This window comes from Bactrocera tryoni, chromosome 5 (assembly GCF_016617805.1).
Source record: "Bactrocera tryoni isolate S06 chromosome 5, CSIRO_BtryS06_freeze2, whole genome shotgun sequence".
In the NCBI taxonomy this organism is placed as follows: Eukaryota; Metazoa; Arthropoda; class Insecta; order Diptera; family Tephritidae; genus Bactrocera; species Bactrocera tryoni.
The window spans coordinates 64,591,594-64,605,685 of NC_052503.1; the positions used below are offsets into that span (position 1 = coordinate 64,591,594).

Consider the following 14,092-nt stretch of genomic DNA (forward strand, 5'->3'; position numbering starts at 1 on the left):
ATAAAAATTATATCAGAATAATTCCAAAACCGGTTTTTATAAGTATTTCTAGTGAAATCTAGTATTGAGAAAGGGGTTCTATGGTTCAAGAGCGTAATCCATAAATCTCTTAACTATCGCTGGTGGAACTATACTCGTCTCAAAAATTTTAGTTCACTTTCATATGTTATATAGCTAGGATATGCTTTTGCCCAATTTTAGGTACTAAATTTAGTCGAGTTACAGTTTTATATCTTAATTTAGATCTTAGTTTTGGCACTTTAAATGTATTCGGTTATTGGCGTTTTGTGGGTGTGGCAGTGGTCCGATTACGCACATCTACAAACTCTTAATTTTCCTTTTGCGATAAGGAACTCGTATACCAAATTTCATAATTCTTCAAGATTTCAAGATTTGTGCCTTCTATGCTGTTTATTTCCATCTAACTCACAATTTAGGATTTGATTTACATCGTACACAAATTTTTTTCTTACACATATAATTAAAAGTAAAACCGACACTGCGGAAAATTTCCCTTGCGTTAGCCAAATAAATCTATCTCGACTTGGTCTCATTTTGTGTTACACTTGAATTTTTTCCTCAGCTTTTTGATGTTATTGCTTTCATCCTTAGCCATATTCTTTCATACGGATTCGCTATTTCTGAATTCGTATGCGTAATACCAACTGAACGTCGTACAATAGGTGCAGTGAGCGGCAGATTTTGTGCTAAACTATAACTACTTGAAGCAACCCAGTATAGGCGAAGAGCCGATGGTACAGAACAGGCCACAGGAACCATTGCTGCGGTCAATACTCGAAAAACATTAGTCGCATATTTTTGCAACCGGGTAGTGGGACAGTTTCGTAGAACAGTTTGCATTTCTATTATGGCTAAATTTATTACACCATGACAAGGTGACGGGCAAAATATATGAACTTCTGTTAAATTCGGTTTCCAACCAAAATAATTTGTGCCTGTAATGTTGTTGGATCAGGCATCATATGAACAAGATTTCTTAATGCTACGGATTCACATATCCATAACGGTATTTGACCCCATAGCACGATAAATGTTTTTGCTGGATGACAATTGTCCCCCACTACCAATGCATTCCACTGTTTTTTTAACGACCGGTTATAAACAAGTCTGGTTTGTTTATCAGTCCAATTGAATTTTTTCATGGCTAGTGCCGCCTCTTTTTTAGTTCGGCATTTCCAAAGCCAACCGCTCTAATCGCGCCATAATTTTATGTTGATATATTGCCAATGGAAGTGTTATTGAGGTGCGAAATAGTATTGAGGATACAACAATGGAGGCCCACCAGGTCAATACGCTGTAATCATGGATCGTTGTCAGTGTATCCTGCCAAATTCCTGGGAACGGTGAATGCACTTGTGTCGCAGGTATAGTAGGCGCACTTGTAACTTCCGAGAGACTGCGGTATTGTAGCAGCATCAAACATGTTCTTGGTGAAATGCTATTTCTTTCCCTGAACAAATTTTTTTAAAAACTACTGCTTGATCCAAAATACAATAATGTACGCCTCCATATAGAATATTGACGGTTGTGGCGAAGACATGGTATTATTTCCCTTTGCAAACATTTAACTGAATCATGGTGTAGACGAAACATTATTTTATAAATAGCCTGGAAATATTGTGCAATAAAGATATCTCTTTTTTACTCAAATTACAGCTTGTATGTACGGACGGACGGACGGACATACAGAAGGGATTTCACCTTTTCTTGTGATCTTGATCATTTATTTATATATATATATATATATATATATATATATATATAACCCTGACATGACATGTACACCCGTTACATAAACAAAACTAAAAAACTAATTAACAAAAAGTAGCAAGAGTAGTTACAAAAATTACTATAACAAAAAAAATCGTGGCACATTTATTTTGAAAATTGTATATATGATCATCGTACAAAATTGGCGCTGTCAAGTTCCAACTAATGAAAATGTTTCATTTCTAAGCATTTTTAATAAACGCAAATCTACGCTTTATAGCCACTCTACAGCAGCAAGCACAGCACATACTTGTATATGTATATGCATCCATATGTATATTACTAGTCGCGTTATGATTTCCTCATTAGCTCAAACGCTCGTTTGCCACAAATATTGGAGGCTGTGGCTGCCGTTGCTGGGGCAGTTCCAGTCTGGTATGGCTGCCGGTTTGTCTAGACAATGAGCTCGCCAACTAACAATAAGGAAGTGAAGCGGCAAGCGATGCAACAATGTTTTTGCAATGTGCTGTCAAGTACATATAATTATATATAAGTATATATGTATATATATAAATGTATTTACTTACTTTGCATAATTTTTTTGCAATTACTGCCATTTTAACCATCAAAGCGCCTCTACTCCCTTCTTAAACAAATTATGAGTTTATAATATTCGCGTTGATTTAAATAAATTTTGCTTTTGTTGTCGAGTTAATTGTTTTCATAGCGTTTGCTATGCGCTTGTTAAATTGAAGTTTTAAATGAGTCTGCGTTGAATGGTTTCATATTTGCATATTTACAGCGCATGCGCATAAATTAAGTTTGCAGTCACCCATTGGCGGTGGAAAAATCAACTGGCGTTCAAATTAAGGCGGTGATGTCAGTTCACTGTGTGTGTAATTATGCATAATTCTTGCTGCATATTAAATATATTTTTCGCATGCAATTAGTCGGCGCAGACTTGTTGGCGAATTGTGTGAAGTTTCAGCAATTCTTTTTATATATTTTACAAAAATATTGCGTCAAGTGTGAAACTTTTATTGCGGTGTATTGCTGCAATAGCATAAGCTATGGCATTGCCTAACAATATCGTTTAATAATATGCTTTCAATCCGGAACTTATGTCAGCTATTTAAATAAAGGATAGAATGCGCAACTGCTTCTTGATATTTTATGGCTTTTTTTGCGTTTATAGTCTTATAAGCGAGTTGCTCTTATTGGTATTTTTATTTTTACTGAATATTTGGCGAAGATTTTGGTATTATTTTGTGGAGTAGCTTTTGATATTTGACTTAAAATTAATTTGGGAAGTTCTACTAGTATTTTTAGAAGTATATCAAACCACTCTTAATCAAAGCTGTGTACTGGAAATAAATAGTTAATTATTAGATCTGAAGCTAACTTGATAGACAAAGGAAAGAAAAGTTAGGTGAAAAGATGCTAAGATGCCAAAAATACAAAAGCTGCCAAAATATAAAAGCTTTTATTATTGGAAAATATTAAAATTTTAACTAGCTTCAAGACAAGAAATGTTATATGATACTATATTTGATATACTTAAAATTTTTCCGTGTACTGTAAAGAAATATATTACGTAGGTGGCTATATATATTTCTGGCCTAATAATGTAAATAGGCATATTTATCAACGAAAATGGTTATTTTTTTATTTTTTATTTTTTTTTTGTCGATTGCTGTTTTGTTTCGGGCTCATACGCATAGATCCATGATTCGTCACCTGTGACGATCTTATAAACCTCTTTTGAAGCACCGCGATCGTATTTTTTCAGCATTTCTTTACACCAATCCACACGAGCCTTTTTTTGAACGATTGTCAAATTGTGCGGGATCCAACGAGAACAAACCTTTTTTACGGCCAGGTGTTCATGCAATATCGAATGTATGCTGGTGGGAGAAATGCATAGGCATGCCTCTATCTGAAGGTATGTTACATGACGGTCTTGCATTATCAGTTCACGTACGGCATCGATGTTTTCTGGCACAACGGCTGTTTTGGACGACCTTCACGGAATTCGTCTTTGAGCGAGCGTCGGCCACGATTGAATTCGTTGTACCAGTTTTTCACAGTGCTATAGGATGGTGCTTCATAGCCATACAAAGATTTTAGTTCATCGATGCACTCTTGTCGTGATAATCCACGTCGAAAGTTGTGAAAATGATCGCACGAAAATGTTCACGAGTTAATTCCATTTTTTGGCCGAGATGAATTTTTTAATTCCCTGTAAATAAAACAATTCACGATTAAATGACAAAACGTTCTGAGTGATGTTATGCTAAAATACGTCAAACTTTCCAAGGGAAATGTGAGATTGCACCTGGCAACACTTAGTGTTGCCCTAGGCCAGAATATATATAGCAGAACTCGTAATGGTTTCGAGCTTGATTATTAAGGTTCGTAATATAATGGTACATATTCTAAATTTGCAAGTAATACAGAACTCTAAAGACTATCAAAAACGGAAACAGTATACAATATATAAATTATAATAATTATTTATAACAATGAATGAGTTAAAAATATCATGGTGAGTGTCATGTTCGTTGCATAGAAAATCACAGGCATCTCTCCAAACAGTGTATACTGGTTTATTTCATAGAAGGTATTAGAAAATCACTCGCTCACAGGTTTGGCTTCCCTCGTTTTTTTAATGTTACCGTGAGTTGATTGACAGCTTTCAACAAATATTGGGCAATATATTCCCGAGTTACCTAATCGAATATCAATAGCAACCGATGCTTTCTTACCACCACGTGTTTTGCTTCACTGTGTTGGTGTCTGACTCAAGATTCGTTTATTGGCACCAATGTCCTTTTGTTTTTTCGTCATTAGGCTTTGAACAACGGACCGTCTATATTCCAGCAGAGTGATTTTTTTATGTGTTTGACAGCAGAGGACATAAGAATTAACGAACATTATTTCCAAAAGGCCCCAAAACAATATATGCCAATTGAACTGCATGGTCTACTTCACCCATGGATGGGATGTAATCTTTAACGGCAGTTGATCCCTTCTCTTGACTGTAGTTTGCTCAGTGCCATGAAAACTAGATGTCAATAATATTGGGTAGCAATTACTCCTTTCGTTATTGATCGTGAATTAAACTTGCCTCTTTTCATTTGCTTGTCTGGCTTCATGTGTGAAAGTGTGCAAAAGCTCCATCAAACAATATTGTTCAATGAAACCAAGTAAGAGCGGTTACAAATTATGACGCTTGTCGCATCAATATGGCTATATTAAAAAGTTCGAAATAAACCAAGAACAATTAGAGGCAATAGAAAGGAAGTCCTTTTCTCGAACTTTTTTTCTTCGAACTTTTTAATATAGCCATATTGATGCGACAAGCGTCATAATTTGTAACCGCTCTTACTTGGTTTCATTGAACAATATTGTTTGATGGACCTTTTGCCCTTGAAAAAAAATCATGGAAGCGCCAACTGATAATTCTCTGTTTCTGCGATACACCTGCTGAAAGCGTTTGTTCAGAGGGTCAAACATTGGTCGTATTTTTAGTAGCCGATATACATATATACTCTTTAGGTTGTAGTCTAGAGTACCGGTAGACCGCAAGCTATAAAAAATTATTCCATTCCGTTTAACAGAACAAAACGATTGATTATAGTTTACAGTACAGTCTTATAACACGGGGTTAAATACCTCCGAAGGCCTTAGCACGTATTAAAAGAGGTTTATGAGACAGTTTAACACATTACAAATTAACTAAAGCTCAGTTTCCTTGGAATTTTTTTCTTCGAGTGAATAAAAAATAATGCTAAATATATACGTATTAATTACAATTTATTGCGTAGTATGTCGGAAAATTCTTGAAATAATAAAGGCAGGAAGGAATGTTGCTGTGAAAAGAATACACGTAATATTTCTATGATCTTTGGAAGCAAGAACATCATTTGGAATGCCACCATGAGGAGCCATCTTTTAATATGATACTTACGAACTGCATTTTTTGAATACCGATATGAATGCAAAGGCATATAAAAACGTCCTGAAACTGATTTTCTCCATTTTAAAAATTTGTTTGGTTCTTTGCACGATGGGATGAAACACAGTTTTATACTACATGGGTGTTTCTCTGGCAAACAGTATTTTATAGAAGAGGAGTGTGTCAAAGGTATCAAAATACCTGGTCACCAATTTCCTTGAATTATAGTGGAACATATTATGGTTCGCTACCCAATCGGGCCATTGAGATATTTCTTAACAAGACGGGATGGACTCATTATTCGAAAAATATACAAAGCTTTAAATTAGTTGGTACATAGGCTTAAAAAAATGCTTGAGATTGATATCAAAATCATTTTAATTGTAAAAAAAGAGCTGCTTTGAACCACTTCATTAGTAACGCAATATTAAATACTCGAATGCCTGGTTGAAAATTCTAAACTGCTTCTTAAGTATTTTTAATTTCCAAAACGCGTTTGTAGTTGTTTTTGTAATTTTTGGCATCTTTTAATTGTCAATTACTTTGGCTTTTCATGCAGCTGGAGGTCGCAGAGTCAGCTGGTAGCAATCAGGTGTTGCGACAGCCACCAGAGATACCACCAAGTGGCCGAGAAGATACTTAAAACGCTGGCGTATCACTGAAAAATGCTTAGAAAAAACATTTACTGCTGCCGCTGCCACTCGCTTTTCGCATAAACTTCTATATTCTTTCGATAACTGCACAAGCAAGCTGTGGCACAAGGGCAGTTCTGTCTACTCGTTGTTATGCTTTTTTCTATTTTCTGTATTTTTTATTTTATATTTTTAGTTAGTGTGAGTCTCGAACTGTCTTTGCTGCTGTTGCTTAATGAGTAACAAGGTTGTTGATTGTATGATTGCGGTTGTTGTTGTTGTGTTTATTTTTCTGTCGGTGGCATCATTATTGGCATTTAGCACATTTCAAATGAGCGCGATAAGAATTTAGCATTTATCATTGCAATTGAACGTTCAGATCTTATTATTTGTGCCTTCTTCTTTCGTATGTCACTCAGACGAAAGACTTAAGCATTTAGAATTTGTATTTTTTTGTATAATTTCCACATCATTAGTTAGAAATCGTTACTTTATTTTTCATTGCTATGGAGAATCATTTGTTTTGCAAAATAAGTAACCGCAAATGCACTCTAGCTGGCACCACAGGCGGTCGAAACAATAGCAATTTAATTATGATTGAGTTGCGCGAATTAAATTATAGCGTGATTCAAAGGAAATCGTTTTGTTATTTAAAAACTTTATTAGAATTTTTGTATTGATTTCAGTTGAGTAGACTTAAGTGCTTTTTACTAGAATAGATAATAGACTGGTCTTTAATTTTATATGTGTAGTTTGCCTTTCATATGTGCCAAGGGAAATTTTGTTTATAAATATTTTTTTATGTAGAAATGTGTTCATGAATATAGCGGGCTAATTAGTAAAGTCAAAGCCGTAAAAATACACCTTCTAAAATGAACCGTTTAATCGGTGTTGCATTGATATAATGAGCTGTTGTGACCACATTCCCTAGAACACGATTAGAGTAACTAATTTTTTACCCACCTTGTTTATTGTACAAATATAGAAATAACATTCCGATGTTTTTTTGGCTGTAACTTAAAAAAAAAAATGAAAAACTTTGATTCTGCTTGTGGATTATTTTTATTTGGTCTTTTAAGTTTGTTTACATCAAGTCGAAAATATGATATGTAACTGGCCGCCGCAACAGTTGATTGTCATTTAAGCTCTTTTAAAGGCATTTTCCATCACTTTGGCCAGAACTTCCATCGATAGGTCCTCACATTCTTGACGTATATTGACTTTAAAAGCTGAAAGAGTCTGAGGCTTGTTGACATAAGCCCCGCAACTTCAAAAAACCTCACAAAAAGAAGTCTGGAGCGGTCAAAACAGGCGATTTTCCTGGACAGTGCAAAACGCCAACACGGGAGATTAGGCGCCCGGGAAATGCATTCTTCCGCATGTCGGTTGTGGCTCGTGCAGTGTGTGCCGTTGCACCGTCCTGTTGGAACCACATGTTTTCCAATCCCAATTCATTAAGTTGTGGCAAAAAGAACTCGTTCATCATTGCTCTGTAGCGTTCACCACTCACAGTAACCGTTTGGCCAGCGACGTCTTCGAAGAAAAAAGATCCGATGACTCCTGCAACGAAAACAGCACACCATACAGTGACTTTGAGCGGGTGTAATGGCTCTTCGTGAGTTACACGCGGATTTTCAGTACCCCAGAAGTGTAAATTTTGTTTATTTACGTACCCGGTAAGATGGAAATGGGCCTCATCACTCATGATTATTTTTGATGAAAAATCATCTTCCCCTTGGTGGTGATTAAGGATGGCTTGAGCGTATGTTTGAAGCGATTGGCGGTCAGCAGCCAATAGCTGTTGCACCGTCTGGACTTTGTACGGAAACATCTTCAAATCTTGTACCAAAAGTCGCTGTAAACACCGTCGACTGTTACCCATTTGAGTGGCACGTCGTCTGGTCGATGTCGACGGCGCTTCCATGTCACCCTCGACAACAGCAGCAATATTATCTGCTGCCACGCCTGGCAGCATCTCGTGTTATGCCAGTATCTTCGAGACGAGCGGCTAAACGTCGCAGTGTTTCACCAGTAGGCGTCGGACGGCCAGGAAATCTGGTTGGTGGAATAGAGTGAACAATAAAAAAGCATGAAAACAAGTTAACTTCATTTAGATGCAACTAAGTTGTAATACTCTTTAGATGTTGAAGTTCTCCTTTACTAGTTTTACTTTACTTGACTTTACTAGAGCTCCAGTTTGATCGTTTAGTTTCAATGGAAAATATTTGTTAAAGAGGCCCGATTTCAACAATATATTCCGAAATTAAATTGTTTTATTTTTTTTAATTTTTGCCACATTTCGTGGAGATACCTTGTCACAGAAGACGTTTTTCACACAGCGACTTGAGTTTGATCAACCAACTTGTATGGCAACAATATGCTTTAGATGGTTCCGAGAAATGAGAACCTCTTTCGGAATATCCCAAAAATAGAGAAACTATTTTGCTTATATATACAGTGTCAATAAGTATAGCGATAGTTAAGAGCAAGATATTGATGAAATGCAATTGCCTTATGTAAGGAATTCTTTTTCGATTTAAATCAGATGCAGCCAAGGTTTCTGAACATTTAGGTTTAATTCTAATCATATATTGACATCAAATACATTATCAGATTTCTCAAGGAATAAGATTAGATTATCGCAGCTTTCCGCAGAACTTTTCAATCTCAAGTCTTGAAAATAGCCAGATAAGAGCTTTTTAAGAAATATTGTATGACATTACGAACTGAAACAGTAAATACCTAACTAATTTTGAGAATATGATTTGTGAGCTCAATATCAACAACGCTGATCTGATTAAGTCAACATAACATAAAAATGTTATAATTACCGTTTTCTTGATGACAGATCTGCTATAAAACTGCTATTGTGTTCACTAAGCTAGAATTTAACAGATTGAAATTCATGCCAATTCGGATTTCGAAGCTTTAGCGCTAAACTCGATTTAAAAGTAGGATCAAAAAAAAAATATCAAGGATAAAATATTTCGAAATTAAAAGAGCTTTTTACAACTTTATGTAACTTTGTGTTGTATTTTTTTATTACTAAGTATGTTTTACCTCCAACCACTTATAATCATAAAATTTAAATTCAGACTCTCCAGCCAAACTCTTATTAAAACTAAGAAAGATACATTTGTTTGCTATGTTATTTCTACCGTATAAGTGTGCACCCGGTGTATGTACAAGAATTTATTGCACTCTTATTTTCTCTCTGGGAATCACAAGTAGCCGCAAGAGCTAGTTGAACTGTTATTTTTGCAACGAGTATTGCATTTCTGCCTACAAAATTCATAGAATTCAATAGAAAATTCCTAGAAAGTGGAAGATTAACTAGAATATCTTGAGCATGCTTTCCATTTAAAATAAGTCAAAATGGATCATTCCGAAAATAGAATATTGTAAAGCAAAAGTTTCCTTACAAAAATACGGGCTCTGAACATGTTGTCTGTGTACTAGTAATGTACTATATCTAAACTCTTTCATTTCTATACAAAAAAAACAGTTATTGGTTCAGTAGGCAGAAATTCCGGACAGGTAGCCACTTAATCCAGTTAGACTATCTCAACTAAGCGATTGAGTTGTTAAATGTGATTTAAAAGAGTAATAAATTGTGATTAAAAGAAATCAGATTGTGGACAATTTTAATACAGATGAACGAATGCAGCTCTGTGTGTATATAAGGTGGCATATATTACAATTTTTAAGATGCTGAGTATCTTTTAAGACATAGTGTATGCTGCTTATAATAAAAGAGATGTACTCTAGTTTGTTCTAAGATGCGTATAGAGGTGTATACATATACACAGACATGCAGACATATAATAATGCAAACAAAAACATCATCTAGGCTACTGCTTAAAGATTTATGCGGTCGTTTTGTTAATTTAAACATCTAATAATATAATCAAAGATACCCAACTTGATTTATGGCGGAATAAAACGCGCTGGCAACATTTATAAGCAAACGAAGCACACATACAAACACATGGAAGTAATGGTCTTAAAGGAGCATTGTAAGTCACACCAAGCGCAGTTAAGTGGTGAAATTCTTTCACTCTTTCAGATTACCTAAGTAAAAATGCAACCAAAAGTGTAAACTGAAATACTCAACAATACGGTAACGCTTTCAACAAGCGACCGTAAATGACAATGGAAGCATTGAGATTGCCATTGGAGCAAAGCAAGCCACAGATGCTCAGACTAACAAGTTGTAAAGCTATTTGAAAGGCAGATTCAGAGCAGTGACAGCAAACGAGGTGACAAAAATTGTGAGCCCACATAGTTGAATAGGTAAGCAAAGAAAAAATAGCAGTTCAATAATACGAATAGGGAGCTGGAGAGATGAAATCATACAGCTAGCCGGTCAACAACAACTAACGCGACATTTCAATTTTAATTAAGCATGATAAATGAGCTCAACGGTGGGCATAAATCTTCGCGCTTAAAAAATAAAGCATTCAAAGCAAATACAAAGTGATATTCAATAAACCAGTAACACACAATCCTATAATGCAGCGAGTTACCTTTGTTCAGCCATAAATAAACTAGAAATGCTTAACAATAACGTAGCAGCTAAGTGACTAACCGAACTGAGCAACATTTATGCTTTATTTTTGTGTCTTTTATCAAAAACGTTTGGTCACTTTTATAATTTTCTCGTTCGATGAGCTATTTGATAAGTTATTTGTTAAAAAAAAGACAAAAGAAAGAAATCCAAAAAAACATAGAAAACCAGCTACAGCATTAAGGCAGACAATGGCAAGTGTTAAGGCGTTAAGCTGTGGAGAAAATTGATTAGAAATTAATGCAAGAATTTTTTGCTCTGGGTTTTTGTATAACTTATGTTTATTAAGTTGCACAGAAATGTGCTTTATTGACATCATAATTTCGGTGTTTGTGGTGGTGATTAACAAAAGTATTGTTAAATTGATTTTATGAAATTTGTTTTTTTTTTTTTAATATTTGTGATAATTTTATTATAATTTAACTTTTTTATAAATAATGTTATTTTTGACAATTTTTTAACTAAAAAATTTTGATTTTTTTCTACTTTATGAAGAAAATTTTTATGGTTGCATAATATATTTCAATAGCTTATTAACAAAAGTTTAAATTTTAATAATATTTGATCTATTTTTATAATTTTCTATAATAATAACTTCTAAGCTACAAACCACTTCTTGATGTGACTTAGCGCAAACGGGATATGTTTGGAAAACGAAGACTAGAAAATACGTCAGGCATATAACCTACTCCTACTTTCACGGAACCACAGGCTAAGTATTACTTCGTGGGATGGACAGGACATTTAAGTCTCTTCTATTGCGCGGACTGAATGACGGCCAATATGTCGAAAAAAAGTTTTACTTTTGTCATTATGAATGCTAACGTTTCGCTAACAGCTTTCCATTTGTCAGTCCACTGATACAAGATTGTCTTTTAATTACACTGGTCAACAAATTTGTAATTTTTTTTTGTCACATGAAAATTTATATCAAATTTTGAATATACTAGGGCCACCAAATAATAATGTATCAATGAAAAAAAATGTACACGCCTTGTTTTCTTGTGACATAATAACATATATTTTCTTAAAAAGTACAAAATTCAGCCACACTTACGGAATTATTTCCTAATATTTAATAGATACTCATGATTTTATTGAATATTTGGTTTCCGGTAGGTACTTTTAAGTCTCCAACAATAGTCTGCTAGCATTCTTGGACTCCATTTCCCTTGATAACGATTAAGGAAATGTATTGATGGAACCTCTCACCTTGTTCGTCACTCACAGCACCCAAATTTGCCGGAAAGAAGTTCAGATGAGAGCCCAGCATATGTATTTTCAAGGACATATTACACCCCTAAGCTTTAAATGATATCATAAGTTCATTTATTAAATCTTTGTAATTTTCCGCTTTATGGTTACCTAGAAAATTTTGAACAACTTTCACAAAATATTTCCAGGCGAGTTCTTCCTGATTATTCAGTTTTTCTTCAAAGCTCTTATCCTTCATCAATTGCCGTATTTGTGGGCCTACAAATATTCCCTCTTTGATTTTCGCCTCGCTGAGTTTAGGGAATTTCTCTTTTAGAAATAAAAATCCATCTCCATCTTTAAGCAAAGCTTTTGCAACATTTTTTATCAGGCCAAGCTTTTTAGCTGTCACAAGAAAACTGGATGTGATAGAAGCAAAACTGTTATATATTTTTAATGAGGATACACCAACATAAATAAAAATCACAACAAAGTTCATGTAACTAAAACAGTGTTTACCAGTGTTATCGACTTTAAAACTATCACCGAGTGTGGCTTTTAGTTTTTCCCTTGTACTTGAAAAGGGAGGGCAGTAAAATAATAATACATGTTCAGCTCTTGTTTCTCTTCTCTGAAAGCTCATATAATCACTCGAGTTCATCTCCCTGGATGTCATAATGGCTAATAGTTCAGCAGCGGATCTCTTAATTATAAAGCCGTATTGTCTCTCCTCTATCTTTGTACATTTTACCTATTGTGTCCAGCACACAAAGGTATCGTTACGATGTAAGTTCTTAAGGTGGTTTCTTTGGTTTTGGGAGGGTAACCAAACGCTCTTCTTTCCAAGAGTCGGAGCAGATCTGTTATTTTATACAATTGTTGTCCATTTTAGCGAACAGTTGAGATTTTGTGCTTATAGCATCCATCCAAAGCTCTGTTTGGTTTGACATCTAATTCAGGAGCTTTGGTGTTTCTGATTTTCTTTGCTATGGCTAATAGCTCTTCTTCCATAACTAACAAGGGTGGCTCTACAGTTTTGTCGCTTGGCACAGAATATCCGATCATGTTTCGGGAATAATGTTTCGACGGTTTTTCCATATGAAATGCATATTTAAGTTGCTGCTGCATATTTTCAAATATCGACATTGTATAATAGTTAAATTAATGAGTTGATGTGATGTTGCAATAATCACATATGTATAAAATTTTGGGTTGAAATTTAATTTTTTGACAGATATCGATGAAACTACTACCGTATATCATCTCATCCTTCCATCGAATGCCATATTCGCGGTGGCCAATGTGCAAAGGATCATAAATCTTTCCCGGAATCTTTCTTTCGAAAACTCGTAAAGTCGATTCATCGGATGTGTTCATCGTTCATGCCTCTGCACCATATTGTAGGACGGGAATAATAAGTGACTTATAGAGTTTTGGTTTTGTTCGTCGAGAGAGGACTCTCGAGGACTTCTCAATTGCCTACTTAGTCCGAAGTAGCAAGAGGTAAGTAGGCAAGAGTTATTCTGCGTTGGATTTCGAGACTGATGTTGTTGTTGGTGTTAATACTGGTTCTAAAATAGATGAAATTATCTACAATTTCGAAGTTAACACTGTCAAAAGTTGCATATTGTTCGCCATATAACAATAATATGCAATTTTTGTTGAGGTAATGATGTTGCCATGTGCGCTGATATGATGCTCAGTTTATGATGTGATTTGTTGATACTAAATATTGACAGGCTAGCCTAGTAACTGTCATTGAGATACGCAAATTTTGTATTATATAAATTTTGTGGATGTTGTGATGAAATGTCTTGCTGCAACGTGGTGATGTGATATCGTGATATCGATATATCATAAGATTTCATACTTTAAAAACTAGTTTATTTGGTGGTTGTAAAGTGATGTGATGTTCTGATGTCATATATTTTGTATACTTGTATTAGATCAATTTTCGTTTTATTGTTATGGCAAGGCCCGATTTTCATTTATTCTACTGTGATCAAATTG

At 34.8% G+C, this 14,092-nt stretch overlaps 1 pseudogene; it reads right to left on the bottom strand.

The window, feature by feature from the left end:
* Positions 1-534: 534 nt before the first annotated feature.
* LOC120778397 lies at positions 535-1,437 on the bottom strand (annotated as a pseudogene).
* Positions 1,438-14,092: the final 12,655 nt, after the last annotated feature.